This window comes from Macaca nemestrina, chromosome 17 (assembly GCF_043159975.1).
Source record: "Macaca nemestrina isolate mMacNem1 chromosome 17, mMacNem.hap1, whole genome shotgun sequence".
Lineage (NCBI taxonomy): Eukaryota > Metazoa > Chordata > Mammalia > Primates > Cercopithecidae > Macaca > Macaca nemestrina.
In genome coordinates, this window is record NC_092141.1 from 67283500 (window position 1) to 67298742 (window position 15243).

A 15243-nucleotide genomic window follows, 5' to 3' on the forward strand; every position below is an offset into this window, starting at 1 on the left:
GCGGCCCACTATGGTCTGTATTATAAAGAAAGGCACACTCTAGAAAAAAAGAATTTCTCTCTGCCCAGAGTGACATTCTCACTTTCTCAGTAACTTAAAAAAACAATCAGATTCTTCCTTCCGCTCTTTAACCTCCAACTTACATGCCAATTAGCCACAGTCTTCTCTAGAGAGGTTTCAAGTCATTTTTCTTCACAGCAATGGCAAGGCTCTTAAATAAGGTCCTTGAAGTTTCTTCGGGTCTCCTCCCACCTGCTCCCTGCCCCCTTCACCTCCACCCACCTGCTTCCCTTTCTCAACCCTTAGAGGCGGAGGCTTCCGAGGAATTTGGGGCAGGGAAATAGGAATCAGGGGCTCCTCATTCCCCAGAGGAGCCTCTTTGGCAAGCAGGCACGTGGGTCTCCGGGCTGGTGCACATCACAGGGCAGCCAGCCCAAGTGCCATCTCGATGCCCAATCAGTCTTCCTCATGGCTGCGCCCTGCTGGTCTCTCAGAGGGTTAATGCAATTTCTTGGAGGACAACATTCCTAACACCCAGGGGCCAGAACTCCTTCCCCACTGGTTATTGCCACAACCCAGGGCAGCAGGATTGGAGCAGAAACAGGCATGGGCCTTAACAGCAGCGTCTCTGCTGGCTGCTTCCGAAGACGGCCAGGGTTCCCTGAGGAGGGGCCCCTGGGTCTTAGCTCTGCAGCCTGGAGGTGGGGCCCTGGGGGGTGGGTGCAGGAGATGCTCCTAGGAAGAGTGGAAGGGCACCCAGGGATGTGGAATGAAGCCACGACTTGCCTTTAATATAGAAACTCCAGTCAGATACACATCCCGGGAGCAGGAACAGCTGTAAAAGATGGGGAGGGGTGTGCATATGAAAAGATGTGCCATCTTCTGAAACAAGTGATCAGGTTGTTGTAGTCCAGTAAAGGGGATGGGGTCATAGCTGCCAACCAGACTCATCTCTCTGCTTTGCCCAGGGCTTAGCTGTGGCACACACAATTCTCTGAGCCTTACAACTTTCCTAGGATGGGTAAGATCCATTTGGCAGATGACAAAACTGAGTTTCAGATGGATGACTGGGCTGCCCAGACTCTCACAGCTAAGAAATGGTGGAATCAGCATTTGGCCTCAGGTGTCCTGCTGTTCAGTCTGGAGCAGGCCAGATGCAGAGGAAGAGACACGGGGTTTGAGGTGAGACAGGTCTGAGTTCAAACCCCAGGTCTGCCACTTCCTGGCTGTGTGCCCTGGAACAAGTCACCTTAGCTCTCTGGTTTTTTTTTTTTTTTTGAGACGGAGTCTCACTCTGTCGCCCAGGCTAGAGTGCAGGGGCATGATCTGGGCTCACTGCAAGCTCCGCCTCCCGGGTTTACACCATTCTCCTGCCTCAGCCTCCCGAGTAACTGGGACTACAGGCGCCCGCCACCACGCCCGGCTAATTTTTTGTATTTTTTAGTAGAGACGGGGTTTCACCGTGTTAGCCAGGATAGTCTCAATCTCCTGACCTCATGATCCACCTGCCCTGGCCTCCCAAAGTGCTGGGATTCCAAGAGTGAGCCACTGCACCCGGCCATCTCTCTGAATTTCTGTTTCCTCATCTGAGATGACAGTCAGAGTGGGATCTGTGTAAAGCACTTTGCACCTTACACATTTTTACCCCCATGGATTCCCACAAAAGCCTTCTGAGGCAAGAGTCATTCTCATCAGTTCGGTTTTTCAGAAGACTCCAGTGCACAGAGAGACTGTGTAACCTGCCCAAGGTCACACAGCAGGGAAGCAGAGGACCCAGGATTCAAATCCAGGCAGCCCAGCCCACAGACATTTGTAAATTTTCAATGAAATCCTTTATGTAGGCCAGGTGCAGTGGCTCAGGCCTATAACCCCAGCACTTTGGGAGGCCGAGGCGGCCAGATCGTTTGAGGTCAGGAGTTCAAGACCAGCCTGGCCAACGTGGTGAAACCCTGTCTCTAATAGAAATACAAAAATTAGTCGGGTGTGGTGGCACACGCCTGTAATCCCAGCTACCCGGGAGGCTGAGGGCAGGAGAATTGCTTGAGCCTGGGAAGCGGAGGTTGTGGTAAGCCGAGATTGCACAACTGCACTCCAGCCTGGGCGACAGAGTGAGATGCTGTCTCAAAAAAAAAGAAAAAGAAAAGAAAAAAAGAAAGAAATCCTTTATGCAAAAGGCAGAGTAAGTAATGGACAAATGTGGCTCCCTTCCTGGCACATCTATTTCTGGTTAACCTCCATGATCCCAAAGGGTGAACCTGGGAATGGGGAGTTCTAAGGAAATTCTACAGAAACAGCCTTGTGAGGTCCTTGGGTGGGGGGGCACTCTGTGCTGTGGGGGTTCTGGAAGGAATCCGTGGGAGGCTGGGAGGAAGATCTGGCTTGTCAGCTTCCCTAGGAAAACCTTCCCCTGGGCCGGCCGCAGGCTGTAACCGGATTCCTGCTCCGCCTCTGCATCTGGCCCAGGGACCTCATGGCAGGGAGGCCCAGTGCCTGGCCCTTTGCCCCGGATGGGGTAGGCCCTGGGTCATGGCGGGGTGGGCGGGGTGGGCGGGGAGGTCAGGAGGGCCATGGGGAGGGGACGCGGTGGGGTGCTTTGCCCTGAGAACATAGGCCCCTGGCACCCCGGAGCCCCCGGCAGCTGCTGGCGTCTGTCAGCCACCTCGAGGGCGCGACCGGGGGCCTGCTGGCCGCTACATCTTCCTGACAGGCCCCTCTTCTGAGGCCAGGAAAAAACAACAACAGTTCCTCCCCCTCACGGCAACCCATTTGTTAGATGAAGGCCGGGCACCAGCACCTTTAACCTCCTCAAAGTCAGCATTTCCCCGTCAAGGCCCCGCAGGGCCAGAGACAGAGATGGATGGAAGGAGCTGTGTGTGGAAAAAGCCCTGTGGCCTCGCGAGGAGAGCCCTGTTTTCAGGAAGGGAGGGGACCCCGGTTTCTGATTGTTGTGGGGGAGAATAAGGGGAGGAAGAGGAAAAGTGTGAGTCACGAGGAGGTCCCCCAGGAGCGTGGGGGCGCCCAGGAGGGCTTTCAGCCTGGCCACACCTGAGCCATCACTCGGAACTTGTGGAATGTCCCCCATTGTGTGTGGCAGGCAGGCGTGTACTTGGAGGGACAGGGCTGCTTCTGTTCGTGGCCACCCCACCCACCTGTGCTTGGAGAGGCAGGGGGTCCGGGAAGGGCCCTGGACCTGGAGGCAGAAGACATGGGTTCAAGGTGTGACCTTGGCCGGGCGCGGTGGCTCAAGCCTGTAATCCCAGCACTTTGGGAGGCCGAGACGGGTGGATCACGAGGTCAGGAGATCGAGACCATCCTGGCTAACACGATGAAACCCCGTATCTACTAAAAAATACAAAAAACTAGCCGGGTGAGGTGGTGGGCGCCTGTAGTCCCAGCTACTCGGGAGGCTGAGGCAGGAGAATGGCGTAAACTCGGGAGGCGGAGCTTGCAGTGAGCTGAGATCCGGCCACTGCACTCCAGCCTGGGCGACAGAGCGACACTCCGTCTCAAAAAAAAAAAAAAAAGGTGTGACCTTGCCTGATACCGGCTGTGTGTGGTCTCAGGCAAATCACACCCCTTCTCTGAGCCTCATTTTTCTCACTGGCGAAATGGAGTTGACAGTTCTGGCCTCACCTGGTGGTTAGGAGGATAAATGAACTACATCTGAGAACAGAGCTGGCTGACTATAAAGGGTGATGCACGTGAGGAATAGCTGCTGCTGTCCTTAACTATGCTGAACCACTGGGCAGGACACACTGCAATGTAGGTGAAGATGGCTCATCCCAGCCCCCAGATACCTTCTTCTATGGCAACATAACACAGGGGTCCAAATCATGGCCTTGGGAATTAGGGGCCTGTGGGTTCGAATCTCAGCTCTGTTTTTTTGTTTTTTGTGTTCAGATGGAGTCTCACTCTGTTGCCCAGGCTGGAGTGCAGTGGTGTGATCTCAGCTCACTGCAACCTCTGCCTCCCAGGTTCAAGCGATTCTCCTGCCTCAGCGTCCCAAGTAGCTGGGACTACAGGTGCCTGGCACCATGCCTAGCTAATTTTTGTATTTTTAGTAGAGATGAGGTCTTGCCATGTTGGCCAGAATGGTTTCCAACTTCCCACCTCAGGTGATCTGCCCGCCTTGGTCTCTCAAATTACTGGGATTACGGGCATGAGCCACTGTGCCTGACCTCAGCTCTGTTATTAATAAGCTAAATGGCTTCAAGCGACTTACTTTATCACTTGAGCCTTAGTTTCCTCATCTGTAAAATGGGGATAAACTTCTTCCTTCCGCATGGGGATGCTGAGGGACGTGAGTGAGGTGGTCTATGAAAGCTCTTGTCATAGCATGGCATGCAGGGGTAACATCTGGATGATGAGAGTGATGATACCTGAGATTTTTGCCTTACAGATAACTCCAGAAGAGCCCTGTGAAATATTCATATGCCACCGGACAGGGAACAAGATGAAGCCATTAGCCTGCGCTTACATAATAGAATGTGTGAATCAGATGAGACGCCTGGTCTCTTGCAAGACCTTAAGGGATAGAAAAAAGACAGGCAGATTTTGGATACGGTGTACATGGCTGTGGGCTAGCGTGTTTACTGCTGGGCCTGGGATTTATTTGGAATGTACACGTGTGTCCTTTGCTTCTCAGAAGACTTTGAGGCAGCAGAGTTACTACTGCCTGCCAGCCTGCCTGACAGGGTTTCTTTTTTCTTTGTTTTTGAGATGGAGTTTCACTCTTGTTGCCCAGGCTAGAGTGTAATGGTGTGATCTCGGCTCATCACAACCTCCATCCCCCAGGTTCAAGCGATTCTCCTGCCTCAGCCACCCGAGTAGCTGGGATTACAGGTGCATGCCACCATGCCCGGCTAATATTTTTTATTTTTATTTTTATTTATTTTTTTGAGATGGAGTCTCGCTCTGTCACCAGGCTGGAGTGCAGTGGCGCAATCTCGGCTCACTGCAACCTCCGCCTCCCGAGTTCAAGCGATTCTCTTGCCTCAGCCTCCCAAGTAGCCGGGACTATAGGCATGCACCACCATGCCCAGCATATTATTATTATGCCCAGCATAATATTAAATATTATTAATATTTATTAATAATATTAATAAAAATATTATTAATATTTTTAATAGAGACGAGGTTTCACCATATTGGCCAGGCTGGTCTTGAACTCCTGACCTCAGGTGATCTGCCCGCCTTAACCTCCCAAAGTGCTGGGATTACAGGCATGAACCACCACGCCCGGCCCTGACAGGGCTTTTGTAATGCTCAAATAATATGATCCAAGGGTCAGAGTTGAGTAAACTACAGAACACAGTCCTTGCATTCCACCCCAGGGGCCCAATAACGAGGTCTTTCTCTAAATCTCAGAAAACACTAAGCTAAGGGAGGTAAGTTCTGCAGATGGGTTTTCTCGTGTGTGTGTGTGTGTGTGTGTGTGTGTGTATACACACATATATATATATATTTAAACCTTTGGTGCTCTACTTGTCTGCTACCAAGATTGTAGGCAGATGACTGAAAAATGTAATACACAGAATGACCTGCATAGAAACCTGGCTTTTGGAGGTCACATGACTCGGTTTCCGCAACTGTAAAGTGGTGGCTCACTGTACAGACACTCAGTAAGCACCCAGCAAATGAACACCTTCCAGGGGTTCTGGATTGGAGTCAGCTGTATAGAATGAAGACAAATGACAAAAGGGGAAACACAGAGTTTATTATTCTCTCCCATAAAAAAGGCCGGAGGTGACAGTCCAAGCTGCGATGGCCTCTCCTCCAGGCACTGTCTCTCTACTTTGCCCCCCTGCGGCACCTTGTTCAACTGGCATGTCAGCATTCCAAGTAGCATGAAGGAGGAAGGACAAATGGACTCTCCCCATCTCCCTGCCCACCACCACCACCCACCCCCCACCGTTTAAAAAATAGACATATAGGCCAGGCACGGTGGCTCATGCCTGTAATCCTAGCACTTTGGGAGGCCAAGGCAGGCAGATCACGAGGTCAGGAGTTTGAGGCCAGCCTGGCCAGCATGGTAAAACTCCGTCTCTCCTAAAAATATAAAAATTAGCTGGGCATGGTGGTGCGCGGCTGTAGTCCCAGCTACTCAGGAGGCTGAGGCAGGAGAATCACTTGAACCCGGGAGGCGGAGGCTGCAGTGAGTCGAGATCATACCACTGCACTCCAGCTTGAGTGACAGAGTGAGACTCCGTCTCAAAAAAAAAAAAAAAAAGAAAAAAGATATGGGGTCTTGCTATGTTGCCCAGGCTGGCCTCAAACTCCTTTCCTTGAGCGATCCTCCCACCTTGGCTTCCCAAAGTGCTGGGATTTATAGGAGTGAAACACAGTGCCCAGCCTCTCTACGTTTTTTTATTTGTTTGTTTGTTTGTTTGTTTGTTGAGACAGAATCTCACTCAGTCCCTCAGGCTGAAGTGCAGTGGCGTGATCTCAGCTCACTGCAATCTCCACCTCCCAGGTTCAATTGATTCTGCCTCAGCCTCCCAAGTAGCTGGGACTATAGGTGCATGTCACCCGCCTGTCTAATTTTTGAATTTTTAGTAGCGACAAGGTTTCGTCATGTTGGCCAGGCTGGTCTCAAACTCCTGACCTCAAATGATCCACCCGCCTCAGCCTCCTAAAGTGCTGGCATTACAGGTATGAGCCATTGTGCCCAACCCTCCCTGCCCTGTTTTAAGGAGGGTCCTGTTCAACAATTACTCTATAGACCAATTGCCCAGAACTATATACTTGGCAGTGAGGAACTGCTGGGGAGGCTGGGAGATTCAGGCTATAGGCACCTTGGTGGCCCTGATAACTCTTTTATCTTCTTCTTCCCCATCGGAACCTGTTCTCATGGAAAAGAGCTAAGGTAGGGCTGCCAGATAAAATGCAGGGTGCCCAGGTAAGTCTGTTCCAGGAAATATTTGGGACATAGACTAAAATGTTGTTTGTTTATCTGAAACTCAAATTTAACTGAGTGTCTTTTTTTCCCCCTAAATCTGGCAATCCTAATCCAAGGCTAAACTCATTTTCAGGACACAGAAGGCTCTGGCCTTACCTTTTGAGTCAGGACGTTGCACTTTGACAGAAGGCTCTGGAAGGAAACTTTAAAGGGAGACTTCCAGAGGGAAATGTGGTGTTGGGTAGGTCTGCCTTTGGTTATGGGCTTTCTGGCTGCTAGAGGAGCCCAGGGTCCCCCAGGAAAGCCTTCTGTGGAGGTCTTTTGAGAGAGACAAAGCAGAGGGGTGGAGGAAGGGCGGCCCAGGTGGAAGGAGTGAGGACAAAGGTGAGTGCCCCTGGGCAGGAAGTGCTGAAAGAGAGAAGGAGGGAGGCTACCAGGCCTGGGCCTGGAGCCAGCCTGGGAGACTCCCAGCCGCCCACTTCTCGGGGCCTCCCTTTTCCAGCCCCTTGCTTTCGAGGCAGCAGTGCCATTATTTGGGGAAACCAGCTAACCAGATAGGACAGCAAACCGGGGATTTATGTGGTGTGGGAACAGCTCAGGTTTCCCTCGCTGTTTACCCAGCAGTATTTTTTAAAACAGAAATCAGCGTGCGGGTAACCGCAGCTGTGAGTTACTAGCTCTGGCTGGGAGGGCTGAGGTGGGGGGAGTCTCTTCAGAGCCTTCTGCCCACTGACCTGGGAGCTGCTGAAGGAATGTGCCTCTCCCCAACCCAAGCCAGGTGGAGAAGGTGGCCCTGGGGAAGGTCCCAGATCACTGCCCACCTTGCCCTTCCCCTCGCAATGAAGGCCAGCATCTCTGGGGCAGGTGTGATGATGGTTCAAGGTCTAAAGCTTTAGAGATCAGTCGGTTTAGGGGTCAGAACCCATGGAGCCAGGCAAGTAAACACAGGTTCCCCAAGCCAGCTGGGAGGGAGACACCTGGGTGCCTTTGATGGGAGAAAGAGGGGGCCGACAGCTACTTGGCACTGACCGATTTTCCCTTGCATGAACATGGGCCCAGTGTAACCAACCATATCTGTCCATTTGTCAAAAAAAGCCATATTTCCAGATTTTTTATAGGCAACCTGTCAACTTTTACATGTTGGCAATGAATTTAAAACACTGCCGTTCCATTAAAAGCAGCCCAGAACCAGCCCAGTGGCACGACTGGTTCTTGGAATGCCAATCTGCAATCTCTGATGTTGTCCAACTCTCTCTGCTCCCCATTTTACAGATCAGGAAGCTGAGGCCCAGAGAGGCCTCGGGACTTAGCCATGGCTGCGTCAGTTGTTATTGGGAATGCCATGAGGCCAGGATGCCTGCTATGTGTTCTTTGCCCAGCCTAGCAGTTTGGCTGGCTTGGCTATGCCAGGGGTCTCACCAAGCAGTTCTCAAGTGCTTCCTGAGCGTCTCTCATTTGCATAGACATGACATTTACAAACACATCCATCATCTACTTGATTCTGGCAATGACCCTGAGGGAGCAGAACTGGCATTAATCCATTTTTTTAAACTGGTGAGAACACTGAGGTTTGGAGAGGCTGGTGACCTGCCAAAGTCACAGTCCTAGAAAGGGCTGGAGCCAGGGCCTCCAATTACAGATCAAGGGTTTTTCCACCCCCAAACTCAGTCATCTCATAAAAATGTCAGGCTCCTTGGGGAATACAGCTTGAGATGGATAATCAACTCCTCCTAAAAGGGAACCATAAATGGATGAGATACTTGGGTAAACTGAATATTCTTTGTAACTTAAAGTTAATTGAAAATCCATAGGTTATCAATTTTCCAAGCAGGAGAATAAAATAGAAGGTATTTCAAAGAGCAATTATAGTAGGCATGGCTTAATCTTTCTTTGATGATTCTGAAGGCATTTCAGGGGAATGTAATGCCTTAGGGCATCATTATGAACACCAATAATTACTGTGTAGGGCTGTGACGCAAATTCTCATCAATCCCCTCCTGGCTGTCGGGGTGTTTTGAGAGAGGATCACACAGGGAGTGTGAGCGTGTGCCTGTCTGTGTTCCTCGCTGCTCTCTCTGCCTTTGTCTATTTCAGGGTGCTGTTGTGGAAAATGCAGTGTCCCTGGAAGGGGGAGGTCGCTTGACCTTAATGAGCTTCTGCTTCTTTAATAAAATGGGGATAATGCCGACTCCTATACTCACTGTCAAGGTTTTGTGGGGCTCAGATGTCAGTGTCAGAGCAGGAAGAAATTTTAGATCACTATGTGCATCAGCTTCAGTCTGCCATGGAAAAATCTGAGGCCCAGAGAGGTTAGGGGCCTCGTCCAAGGTCACCCAGTGAGGGAGGGGGTGCTAGAACCTGGGTTTTCTGCTTCCTAACCTCTTTCCTGAATACAGCACTGGGGAAGAAAAAGATCTGGAGGAACGGAAAGATGAACACATGATTACACATGCAAACAATACTGGGGTCTCTCCGGTCAGAGAAGAAAAGGTCTGATCTTCCAGCCTTGGGAGAGGGGCCATCCAAGTCCTGGAGGAGGTGAACCCCTTAGTTCAGGGCTGGGAGGAGCCTGGGGGCAGCAGAGACCCCGCTGTGAGGTTTATAGTTTCATGAATGTCAGAGCTTTTTAAAATGTGGTAATTTTAAGTGTGCAGCCTCCCAGGGTCTTTCTTCTTTTAATTGAAGAAATAAACCATCTCCCCTAAGGCATGCTTGGCCAAGGAGAAAGGCAGGTGCAGGGCCCACAGAGGAGAGCAGCAGCCTAGAAGGGCTCTGTGTCATGGAGAAGTAAAACATCCCAGAAACAGAGAGCAGAAGGCCTTGGCTGAGTCCCAGGAGAGGCAGGACACCAGGGATGCACACCCATAAACACACACGTACACATATGTATGTCTCCTCCCTGGAGGCTGAGAGTCCCTAAATACAGCAGGTGCCTGTGGGCCACACATCACACAAAATTGAATACAGGCAGGCTCAGAGCACCAGCACACACATATGTCCTTGACAGATGCCCTTAGAGATGCTACTAAGCATGTGTGTACCTTCTCACCCATATGGCAGAGCCCCTGGATCTGGGCAGAAATGCCAAAGCAGGGGCAGGCGCGCACACACACACACACGCACACACACACTAGCACAGCCACAAAAGCTCAGTCCACATCCAGCATTCCTAACACACACACACAGCTAGACACACTAGGAGACACATCAGGACAATGTTTCCACTCCCGCTCCTATACACATATGCATGTCCACATTCAACAGTGGGGTAGAGTCTCATCAGTCCAGACTCGCAGACAGCTGGACACAGAGGTGATCTCTGAAACCCAATGTCTACACACTCTGGTCTTTGTTACACACACACACACACATTGAACTGATGTCCTCAGCCTTTGGTTATTTTTTGTTTCTTCTGAGCTGGAGTTTCACTCTTGTTGCCTAGCTAGAGTGCAGTGGCATGATCTCAGCTCACTGCAACCTCCACCTCCTGGGTTCAAGTGATTCTCCTGCTTCAGCCTCCCAAGTGGTTAGGACTACAGGCGCCCACCACCATACCCTACTAATTTTTGCATTTTTAGTGGAGACGGGGTTTCACCATGTTGGTCAGGCTGGCCTTGAACTCCTGACCTCAGATGATCCTCCCGCCTTGGCCTCCCAAAGTGCTGGGATTACAAGCGTGAGCCACCGCACCAGGCCAAGCCTTTGGTTATTTTGAAAGCTGAATGTGTGGTTACATTTTCTTTTTTTTTTCTTTTTCCTTTTCTTTTTTTTTTTGAGACGGAGTCTCTCTCTGTTGCCAGGCTGGAGTGCAGTGGTACGATCCTGGCTCACTGCAACCTCTGACTCCCCAGTTCAAGTGATTCTCCTGCCTCAGCCACCTGAGTAGCTAGGATTACAAGCATGCGCCACCACGTCCAGCTGATTTTTGTATTTTTAGTAGAGCCGGAGTTTCACCATGTTGGCCAGGATGGTCTCGATCTCCTTAAATCGTGATTGGTCCGCCTCGGCCTCCCAAAGTGCTGGGATTACAGGTGTGAGCCACCGCGCCCGGCCTACATTTTCAAACAGCAATAGCATTCGCCGCCTCTGTCAGTTTAACCCACATCACAACTCCCACTTTTGGCACCTAAACAGTTAATTTCCCAGTTTATGGGCCTTCAAAGTCCTGCTCTAGTCTCTGGAGGAACTTTCGCCTACAGAGGAAGGTGTAAGGGAAACTAGTTCATGGATTTAGGTAGAAACATTTGCGGTGTAGCTTTCACATAAAGAGGAATGAGAAAAAAAAAAACTGATTCATGGATTTAGATGGAAACATTGTAGTATGAACCCGACAGAGGGTCTAGCACCGCCATCTGGTGGTGAGAATTAGAACTGCAGCACTTTCTGCAGTGTGCCCTGGTCAGAAAGCTCTACCTTCCCATAGGACCCACTTCTAACCCTAGAATGGGAGAACTGATGGAGGTGTCAAGCCACTGTGGTCCCACAGCTGCATGCAGGCACAGGGGATAGGAAGAGAGCTACCTACAGGTTACTAAACCATTCCCTTGTGAAACAGCACCAGGTTTATCCCTACTCTGTGCTATCATTTTCTAGGTTTTAAGTAGAAGATACGTGAGTACCCAGTGGGCTGTCCAGGCTGTCTCTGCTACAAGTCTGTGATGTCTCCGTCCAGTGGCAGAGCTGGAAGGCAGATGCTGTCGGGGCTGCATCTGCTTTGTTCACCAGCATAGGCCTAAAACCATGGAGAAGGTGCTTCGGCTTAGATCCGCACTTGGCCTGTGTGTGCAAGAGGCTCTCAGGCACCTTTGGTTGGTTTCCAACCAAACCTCCTGATGATTCTTTCAGGTTCTCCGATCCAGGTAGATTCACTTCTGTAGATTTATTTATTTACTTATTTATTTTTGAGACAGGGTCTGGCTCTGTCTCCCAGGCTGGAGTACAGTGATGAAATCTCGGCTCACTGCAGCCTTGACCTCAACTTCAAGTGATTCTCCAACCTCAGCCTCCCAGTATCAGGGACCACAGGTGTGCACCATCACACCCGGCTAATTTTTGTACTTTTTGTAGAGACGGGGTCTCGCCATGTTATCCAGCTGGTCTCAAACTCCTAGGCTCAAGCAATCCACCAACTTTGGCCTCTGAAGTGCTGGGATTCCAGGTGTGAACCACCACGCCCAGACCCTGACTTCTGTAGAAGTTTGTATTGTTTACATCTACTGTATGCAATGTACAAGATGCAGTCAGGTGTCTGGATGCATCGGGGGTTCTGGCATCTTATAGACTTGGGTTTGAACCCCAACTGAGCCATTGACTGGCTGGGTGACTTTGGGTGAGTTCCTAGACCTCTCTGATCCTTAAGGTGGTAACAGTATCACCAGTGAAGTTGGTGCACACAGCTGGGCCCACACTGACATCTCACAGCACCCAGCAGGTCACTGTGGGCATGATACGATGATGGTTCACTGTGCCAGCCCTGAAGGAGTTCAAGTCCAGAGAGGAGAAGGTGGTGGGCCCAGACAGAGATTCTGAGTCGCTACTGAGACTGGGTGAGGGTAGTGGGTGCATGGGAGGACATACCGCCTGGCAGCCCAGGGCTGGAGTCCACACTCAGGATGGGGCAGCCTGGTCTGCCTCTCCTGCAGGAGGCTTCCAGGCAGGCTTGTCCCTCAAGAATGCACGAATCAAGTCCTCTCAGGACCAATCTCATTTTCCTTGTGCTGCGGGAGCAGGCTACTCCCAGAAGATGTCGTTGCAAATGTAAGAATCACATGTCAATCCACAAACCAGCATTGAGCGGCTACCTAGTAGATCAAAGAAACTCTTACCTCGGGAGCTCCTGCCAGGGCTCTTTGGGAGGTCTGGCCAGCTCTGGAGGAAGAGAATGAACTTGGGGAGGACGTGGAACAGATGAGGACGCAGGCACTGCGGTTCAGAGAGGAGACCCTGTCCGGTCTCAGGACAGGGCTGGCCTGGGCAGGCCCAGGGAGGTTGGGGCTGGAGCAGGGACTTGAAAAAGGGAGAGGGCTCAGGAGACCCAGAGGAGGAGAAAAGTGTGTGAGCAGTAGGCAGCGTGTCTCTGTCTGTGCGTGTGTGTGTGTTTGAGTGTGTGCATGCATGCCTGTGTAGGGCTGGGAAAGAACAAAGCAAGAGAGTACCCAAGGCATCCTGAAGCCAGGGCAATGCAGAACAGGAACAAAGCAGTTTGGCTCAAGGGGAGAGTTCTGATGGAAAGCAAGGAGAGAGAATGTTAGAAGGGCTGAGAGCCAGAATGCCCGGAATGGGGTACAGAGGGCAACAGAGGGGCTGATGTTGGTGGCGGGGTGGGGAGGAGTGTTTCATGGGGAACTGGGCAGCTCCAAGGATGGGCTGGAGGAGGGAAGGTCCTAGAGGGGGTGGTGGGAGACAGGCAGTTAGGGATGGGGGCCGGGGTGGGGGGAAAGAAATGCTCTGAGGGGGGCTGCTGCAGGCGGGGAGGGGCAGGCAGCAGGAGGCAGAGGGTTGAGCCTGCAGAAGCCTGGAGCAGTCTGTAGCTTTCTAATGCTTCCTAGCGAATTCTGCTGCTAAGTAGCCATGGGTTCAGCAGGTCTCTAAGATTTGCCTTGAAATACTGCCCTGAGGCCCCCGAGGTCTGGGGTCTCATAAATTCAGTGGGGAAGGCACACCTGTGTCTGAGTCCGAGCAGCCCAGAGCCCCCAGTATTGTCACTGAACAGCTCACTGAACTTACAAAGCAATCAAATCCCAGGGCAGAAGAAAGAGCAGGAGGGCAGGGTGGCCCCCAGCTTCCTCCCATCCCGGGGCTGGGGAGAGACACCTCTGGCCTGAAACTCCTCGTGGCCTCTAACAAGTCTTGCTCTCTCTCTCTCTCTCTTTTAATTACTGTCTCCCTCCTTCCTTCCTTCCTTCTTTCTTGGGAATCAGAAAAGAAACCTCAATGCCTGGCTTTGCCCCTCCCTGGCTGTGGTCAAACCATGTGACATTTAGACATTTCAGAGCCTGCTGACTCCTGAGGCTGGAGACAGCATGAAGCCAAATGGGCTTGGCAATCAGAAGAGAGGGGCAGTTAACATTCTCTGCAATGCTCTCTTACTTCCCCTGTTTGAACACCCCTCCTACTCGGACACACACCCCCAACCCCTGTGCCATTGCGCTCACTCCCACCTTGGAGGGGTCAGGCTGTGGTGAAAGGTCAAGGTGAAAGGTCATGATGATCCTATTGCTGCCACCTCCCTGGGGTGAGCAAGATTCTGTGGTGGCTCCAGCTCTCATGGGAGACCCCATGGCAGTCCACACAGAGGCTGTTCCAGGTTCCAGAGAGGTCACTTGGTGTGACCTGGGAATCTGCATCTTTTCTCTGCCAAAGCAGGGCATTGTAGCAACTGCACCTGGGTCCCAGTCCTCAACAAAGTCCCTCCAGTTCCTGCCGCTGTCTGCAAGGTTTGGTCATCTGTCCCTGCACTGGGGAAGAGTTTACATTGTGAATCTTGCCTCCACCAGGGAAGGCTGCCCTGGGGGCCCTCCTTGCTCCAGAGTGCATCTGGGGGCCAGATCTGTGGACCCTCACCCTTGAGCCTCATTTTGTTCCTCTTAGAACAAAGCCATTTCTGGTAAATAGGTTTGATGGGTTTGGCAGCAGGGAAGGCACAGAACCTTTCAGGATTAGCAGGCTCATGACAATTTCTCTTTAGGCAAGAGAGAAAGTTGAGGAGGAAAGACTGGCAGGGCTTGGAGAGCTGGAAAGGAAAAAAGGCCCTACAGGCCTGGGGATCCCATATCTGACCACCGACCCCAGCCTCCAACTCTCAGGGACTCTGATTTGATATTCTTATTACCAAAGAAGCTGCATGTATTTGTGTATCAATTCCCTTTCCCATATCGACACGCAGGGAGGCTTCCTTAGTTTTGGATCAACCGGAGATCACCAGTGTCTGCAGGGTGCTCAACCCCTGGTACCTTGGTCACTCTAGGCAGCCTCCTAGATGTGCCCCTTAGGATAGGTTTTCTGAAATGGCAGATGACGACGCCCCCGCCCCCCACCATGCACTCAGGAGTCTGGGGCACACAAATCCTGCAATTTTACAGATGGGGAAACAGAGGCACGGAGAAAGTCTCAGCTTTCCCATGGCCCACTGGGGCCAGAACCCAGGTCGCAGGACAGGGACAACCACCTCCTTTTTCTCTCCTGGCAACCAGCCTGAGCTCGTTCAGCGGGTGTGGGCTGCTGCTATCCAGAGCACCCTGTTTCTGGATGCAAAAGAAAGGCCCAGGCAGTGTTTGGCCCTCATCTGCCCACAGACTTTGGCTCCAGGACAGCCTCCGAGAGAGAAGCCTTAGTTCCCAATGGTC